This window comes from Oryzias latipes, chromosome 11 (assembly GCF_053564925.1).
Source record: "Oryzias latipes strain Hd-rR chromosome 11, Olatipes_Hd-rR_3.1".
In the NCBI taxonomy this organism is placed as follows: Eukaryota; Metazoa; Chordata; class Actinopteri; order Beloniformes; family Adrianichthyidae; genus Oryzias; species Oryzias latipes.
The window spans coordinates 11,359,698-11,366,556 of record NC_136247.1 but is presented as its reverse complement, the minus strand read 5'-3'; the positions used below and the strand labels follow the sequence as shown (position 1 = coordinate 11,366,556).

General features: G+C 41.2%; 1 long non-coding RNA gene across 1 annotated transcript; it reads right to left on the bottom strand.

Annotated features, from left to right (window-relative positions):
• Positions 1-3,810: 3,810 nt before the first annotated feature.
• On the bottom strand, positions 3,811-5,274 carry LOC144995240 (uncharacterized). Its single transcript, XR_013658850.1, has 2 exons — positions 4,229-5,274; positions 3,811-4,132 (listed from the first exon to the last, which is right to left on the bottom strand). It is a non-coding gene; the product is annotated as an uncharacterized LOC144995240 (long non-coding RNA).
• Between the last annotated feature and the right edge of the window lie 1,585 nt (positions 5,275-6,859).

The following is a 6,859-nucleotide window of genomic DNA, read 5'->3' as shown; positions in this document are numbered from 1 at the left end:
TTTTTTTAGAAGAAATAATGCTGTCATTTCTTTCAAACAGGATCCTGTCTCACTGAGTTCTGACAACAATATAGAATTGAAGTCCCACTCTGTTGAAACTTGGGTTTTTGGCATTTTTCTTATGGAATTATTCGGATGATGCAGGACATATTTAAAGGACATTAAGCTCAAAATTGCATTTCTGGGTATTTCTTTATTCAAATTGTTGTGAATCAGGTACAGACGGAAGAAAAAGTGTATTCATTGTAAAGAAAATACACTGGACAGGCCACAAGCTCCCTCATCCGCTCCATTATGAGGCATCCACCTGTAGACAACCAGGTCCAAGTATGTCTTTTCTTTTTCCTCATCCGAGCTGGCATCTAGATCAAAACGTAAGGCTATATAACTCCAATATTGCTCACAATTTTTTTTGCCTGTAATGTTGGGTTCTGAGGAACTGTGAGCTAGCGTAAACAGAGAGCTCTCAGGGCCATAAGTCCCGTCCACTACTCAGAGGTGAATTTCTAATGAACTCCTGCTGGTCTGCAGAAACTATGTCCTTGAAAACAGCACAGGATATTTGATTTTGGCCAAAAACAGCATATTCTTAAAACACCATTAGGGACGATATGATAACAGATCAAAGGTGATCTGAGCGGGTCCTTAAAGACAGAAAACCGTTCAGTAAGAGGATGCTGAAGACGTCAAATCTGTACTCTACAGTTCTGTGCTCTATTTGCATTTTAACTGTCAAACATGCATCAGCATAAGAAACATGCTTCCATTTATATGAAAACAATAATTTAAATAACTGAAGATCTTCAAAGAAAAAAAAAAGACTTGTTTTACAAAAATGTGAAACTTGAAGGTGTGGGGCTGATTTAAAAATTCTGCATAGGATTCATGAAAGCCTAATTTAGTTCCAGGATTCAATTGGTGCTCTAAAAATACCCCTGCAAGAATGTGAAATAAATTGCAATCAAAGCATGTTTTTTTTTCTTTTTTTCTTTTGATGTTCACAAACAAAGCACCAAAGTGGCTCTAGCTTTCCTGTGTAATCCATCTCTGCCACTGTACTTTATTGTCTGTTTCTAAATTTAAAAGATCGCTTTCATGCTCCCTGTTCCCAGTCACAGCGGCTGTGCTTCAGTTCTCCAGTTGGCACATCTCCTCAGGTGCATGAGCTTCAATGAAACAGCAGGCGGTCTGCTCTGAGGTCACACCAGGCTCTGCTGAGTTGACCTCACAATCAGGACATTGAGAGGCGCCGTTGTTCCTGTTTCTGGAGCAATAGTGACCTCAGGTGGTGTGCAGAAGAACACAGACCCTAGCGCTTGTGATCACAATTACGTTTTTTTACACATTAACCATGCTGTGGAAAAATGATTTTAAATGAGACAGGGAAGTATGAAAGATTGCTGTTTAATTCAAGAACTTAATCAGCCAGAATGGAGAGCCTTCAGCTAATTATCTCTGGAGGAACCAAAGCTGGTTCAGAAATCAGAAATGCTTTAATGTCATTGTTACACAAGAAGCTTGTGACAACGAAAATCCCGGTGCTCTCCAGCTGTTTGGACAGTAAAAAATAAGTAATAGACATATATGAAATAAAAGAGAAGAACAATACAAAAAATGTATGGGACTATCAATATATACATATATACATACCTACATACATGGATGTAGACTCCAGGGGGAGCAATGGCGGACCGTTTATAACACACCTGGGCCTTCCACGTCGGAATCATTCAACCCCATATTAACCATTTTACGATGCAGAAACGAGTTTTGCATTGCATATTGAAAAATCCGGTAGCCACAATAAATGCCTCTAAATAAACTGAATAAAAAACAGTGAACAAATCTCATTATGCAACTACAGCCAGCAAAAAACATTGAAAATAACCATTTGGAATATTATTTACTATGATATTTATCATTTCACTCATCAAAAAAGCGGATTATCTGAAGACAAAATCCATCCTCCTGTCTTTCCACAAAAACAGTTTGATCACCCTGTCATGTAGAATATCTCTCTTCAGTTCCGTCAACAAGTCCTTTTCTATTCCATCAAGGCCAGTGCTGAGAGCAGAGTCTGTCCAGTTGTGTTTCTGTGTAGGTTTTAATTCGCTTTAGAGCAGAAAATTTCAGCTCGACATACGCATTGGACACGGGGATGGTCAGCGCCAAACACACAAATCTGTACAACTGCTTAACGATCTCACTCAGATTTTTCTGATGAAGGAAGTCAAGCACATGACTGTAATGGTGGGGGGGAAAGACAGCTGTATCGTCTGTGGCTTAAACCTGACCCAAAGCGTGGATGACCAGTTTTGTCTCCAAGTCAACAATGCTGTATAGACCTTCAGCCCTCCTCTCCTCCCCCCAAATTACACGTTGGACATCCTGCCTGTGATTCACATCGAAGAGAAGCCATACCAGCCCAAGGTTCTGCGTCTGACCTTCTGGCTGCCCCGGGTTCTCCACGAGCCACTCCTGTTCTATGTTGGCCAGGAGGAGATACTTAGGGAGGGACGGTAGTGTGCAGGGGACCTTAAGCCTCCCGATCATCTTGCAGCTACATAAAGAGGTGAGATGAGGTTCAGAGATCTCTAAATGTTTATGCATGGACGTTGACTTGGCCACTTCCTGTTTCAGAGATGGAGCCAGTTCCTGCACAAAGCTATACAGGAGAAAACGATCCTATTAGCACAGATGAGAGTGTTGCAAGAGGTGGTCTTCCCACTGAAACAAGGCAAGATCCCCGGGCTGGACCCTGAGATGACACACCCATGACCTGATGTTTGTCTTCTGCTAGTAACATGAACAAAAACAAACCCTGTCCAGAACTTTTCTGTTTTTTTGTTGTTGTTCAAAAAAAAGCATTTACTGTAAGGTAAAAGGCCATTACAGTGACTAAAACCATTAACTCCAGTCATATTTGAAGGTCTAAAGTTCTAAAATTCTGAAGCTCTAGGAACCCAAAGTCCTGAAGGCCTGAAAATCTAAATGACTATAATTTTAAAAAGTCCAAAGCTCTGAATCTCTGAAAAATTTTGAAGGTCTTGAAGCATGAAGATCTGATGCTCATAGGTCAGAATGTCTGAAGCTCCAAGGCCCTGAAGGTCTTAAAATCTAAAAGTCTAGATGTCAAAAGGTCTGAGGTTTTTGCAGATTGCAAGCTTGAAACATCTTCTAGTGTTTTTAGCCAAAATCAAAATAAAATGTCGTTTTATAGGACAAAGTTTTTGCAGCGTGACAGTAGTTCATTAGATTTCCCCTTGGAGTTGTGGGTGGGACTGTTCACACAGAGCAATCCCGTTCCCTCTTCCCTTCGTATATGGTTCTTATTGTCTACAAGCAGAAACATGGTAGAGCGGAGCAGAGAGCTTGTGACCCACAAATTCTAGTACCGACATCATTGCTCCAGACTTTTTCAAACATCATTTTTTACGTCTGCTCCTGATTCACAATTACGACAGAGTTTTAGGGCCACCAAAAAAAAAAAAAAAAAAAAAAGTAGAGCCACCAAAAAAAAAAAAGTAAAATTACGACATTTTATCTCGTAAATTTACGAGAAAAAAGTCAGAGATTAACAAGGAGAAAACACCGAAGTTGTCCGTTTATCGGAGCGTCGCTTGAAGATGAAAGATGTGGAGCCTTTTGTGAAGCTTTATTTCCAGGTTTATTATCGGTTTAAAACAAAGAGATTCTGAACCTTTGTTCAAAAAACCTCAAAATCAGATTATTGTCAGTAGAGGCGGTTTTCCGGGGTTCAGTGTCAGTAAAGCGGAGTTTCATATGTAAAATAAGGAGCTCAGAGACACGTTTGGGTGCAGAGGATCGCTGCAGCTTTTATTGTCCTTTTCATTCACAAACCCTGAAGTTCATCTGTCACCTTACGTCATGAACCTGTCATCAGATCCGAACACCAATGCGGAAGTAAACGTCCCGTTATATCATCAAACAACAAAGATGAATGAAAATAGTCTATTATATTTGCACTAGAACGTTGAAAATGCCAAAAAGTGATCCTCCTCCTCAGACGGAAGCGTCACACAAACGTAGAGATCTTGTTTTTGGTGGAAGAAGAACGGATTGAAGTGGAAAGCTGCAGGGACACCGATGGCTTCATCGGGCTGCAGGGATCCTGCAAACCAACCATCAATAAATGAAACTTGAATAAATTGTAAATCAAACAAATGAGCTTCCAGATATTTGGAACGTTGAAGCTCATTCAGCTCACCTGTTCAACTGAGTTTAGCCGGTCTACTCTGTTGCTGCGCGGCGTTCACCTGCTGCTCTGCATGCTCACTTCCACTTAATATCGTAAATTTACGAGTTTTTTTCTCATAAATTTACGAGTTTTTAAATTTACGAGATAAAAACTCGTAATTTTACCTTTTTTTTTTGGTGGCCCTAATACTCCGTCGTACACAATGATTTGAAGACTCGTTCGCTGTGGCGACCCCTGATGGGAAAAGCCGAAAGGGAAACAACAACACAATGATTTGAAGAATTCCTTAAAAATGCAAATTAAAGCGTAATTTTCTTAATTCATGTCCTCCATCATAAAAATGTCACAATAACATATTAATATAGTTTAAAAAGAGGGTATGTCTAATTTTGTTACTACTTATGCTTTATAGAGGATTTCAAGACTTGAACAATAAAATTTCTATTAAAAATGATTTTTGTTTCTTTTTAGGAATTTAAAAAATACATTTTCAATTTTTTCACCACACCCATCTTAAGTTTACAGGGGCTTAATCGGTTTAAACATTTTTAATCCAGGTGTTCTCCTGCATTGGTCTCACAATCAGGGATCCCACCAGGGTCATTAATGCGGTTCACACAACCATCCAGCAGGAGGCGGTCATGCTCCAGCTCTCTTTTCCACCTGCCTGGTGGAAAAGAGAGGTAGTGCCCACTCATGGTGATTGAGCTCCTGTTGATGAATCACAGGGTGAGGAGGAGACAGAGGAAGCTGCTTACATTACCTCCAGGTGTCCTCTCACGTTGCCAGGAGGCTGACAGATTTCTGCAGTCTGACCGTGAATCTGTTTTCCCTGCGCTGTCCTGTCAGGCACTGTCTGCAGCACCTATGCAGAACACGCAGCAGCCCTAACAGAAAAAGTGGATCTCACAGTGAGCTCACAGAAAAGCAGGATTTGTGTAGACGTTGTGAGACTTTGGAGAAATCCTGCAGATCATGTAATGTTTTTCCAGCACCTCAGAGTGTATTTCCACTCTTTTGGTTTGTTGTGTTTTTCTCATCCATTTGTGTCACATGTTGTGGATTAGCCTTCCAAACTGCATGGGGGGGGGGGGGGGGGGGGGGGGGCGTGACTAAGGCTTCCTAGCAGAAACTTCGGCTCCCTCCTCCCACATGCTCACAGAGCTGTCACGTTGGCTTTGTTGACAGAGGGGAGTGAGTTTGCATTCTGTGTATGTGTGGGCTTGGTTTGAAGAAGACGGTTAATCCAGGAGTTTCTTTACGAGACGTGGACCTTCAAAATCGCCAGTGACAGACCTGCTGTCACTTCTGAGTCACGCTGCAGGGACACAGAGCTCCACGACAAATTCTTCTCATCAGCTCGGACCCATCTGTGTCATTTCTGATCACAAAAAGGATGGTGCCCCAACATCATGGATGCTGAGTCAAGAGGCAGCTTAAGAAGTGTCAGAGAAGCCCCCGCGTCTTCTGTGACCTGCTGCTCATGCTTTAACCTCCATGTGGGTCTGGCTGAACCCCCACCCCCCCCCACCCCCCCATCATGCTGCCTTCAACAGAAGCTGTCCAACTCAATTTTTTTAAATCATTTTCGCAGTAATGATTACCCAGAATTCAAGACATCTTCTTGTGATAACAGTGACTCAGCTGAGGCAGCATGTGGTTTATTTACAAAAGCCTGTGTTCTGTAAGAGAGGACTCTGACCTCCAGCTGATGAGAGGACTAACAACCACCAGAACAAAAAGACATCTTGATGAAAGCGTGGATCTGAAGAAACACCTGTAACATCACCCTAAAGAACCGGAACCGCTGCCATAGCTTACGTACAACCTACTGGTTCATGTAGTTTATGGGCATAAGACCAAAACAACAACACAGACCTGCACCAACAATCTCTAGTAAACATCACATCAAAGTAATGTTCAGAATATCTAAAAAGAAAGCACAGAAGAGCTGAGGGCTATTCATCATCACCTGGTAAAGACCAAGAACATTTCCCAACATTTACAGGTCACATGAGGTCAAAAATGAGACAAAGAGCATTTACCTCAGAAAGGCATTTACAATTTGATGCCATAGGGACGGAAAAACAAAATACATTAAAAAACATGCTGATTACAATGGTGGGGGGATCCGTAACTTTTGGGGGAAAAAAAACAAAAAAAAACGTTTGGACTGATTCAAAAATATGTTTTTTCTTTGTAGCTGTAATGACATTTTTCAAGTTAAAACACCCGTTTCAAAGTTTTCTACTTCTGCAGTTGTCCTACGCCTCCATTTGTTGCATGTCTTTGTTTCTCTGCATGTCTGAGCTGCACAGGAAGTCCAGTTTGCAGCCACAAGTTTTGCTTCATGTAGTGAAGAAGGCAGCAACTGACATTTATTTTAGAAGAGTTTCTACCAGATCTACCAACAAAAAAAGTGTTTTTCTTTTATGTTTTAGACGAGAGCTCGGCAAAAATCAAAAATCTACATAAGAAAAATAAATGACCCAGTCCCGGCGACCATCAGACCCAAGAAAAGTCTCATCCCCTGGCTTTCAAAAACATAAAAAAAGTAAAAATTAACCACAAACTTACACAAATTGATCTACCACGGGTCAGCAGTCCAAGCTAAAACAACATGACTCAGTGATCTAGTGT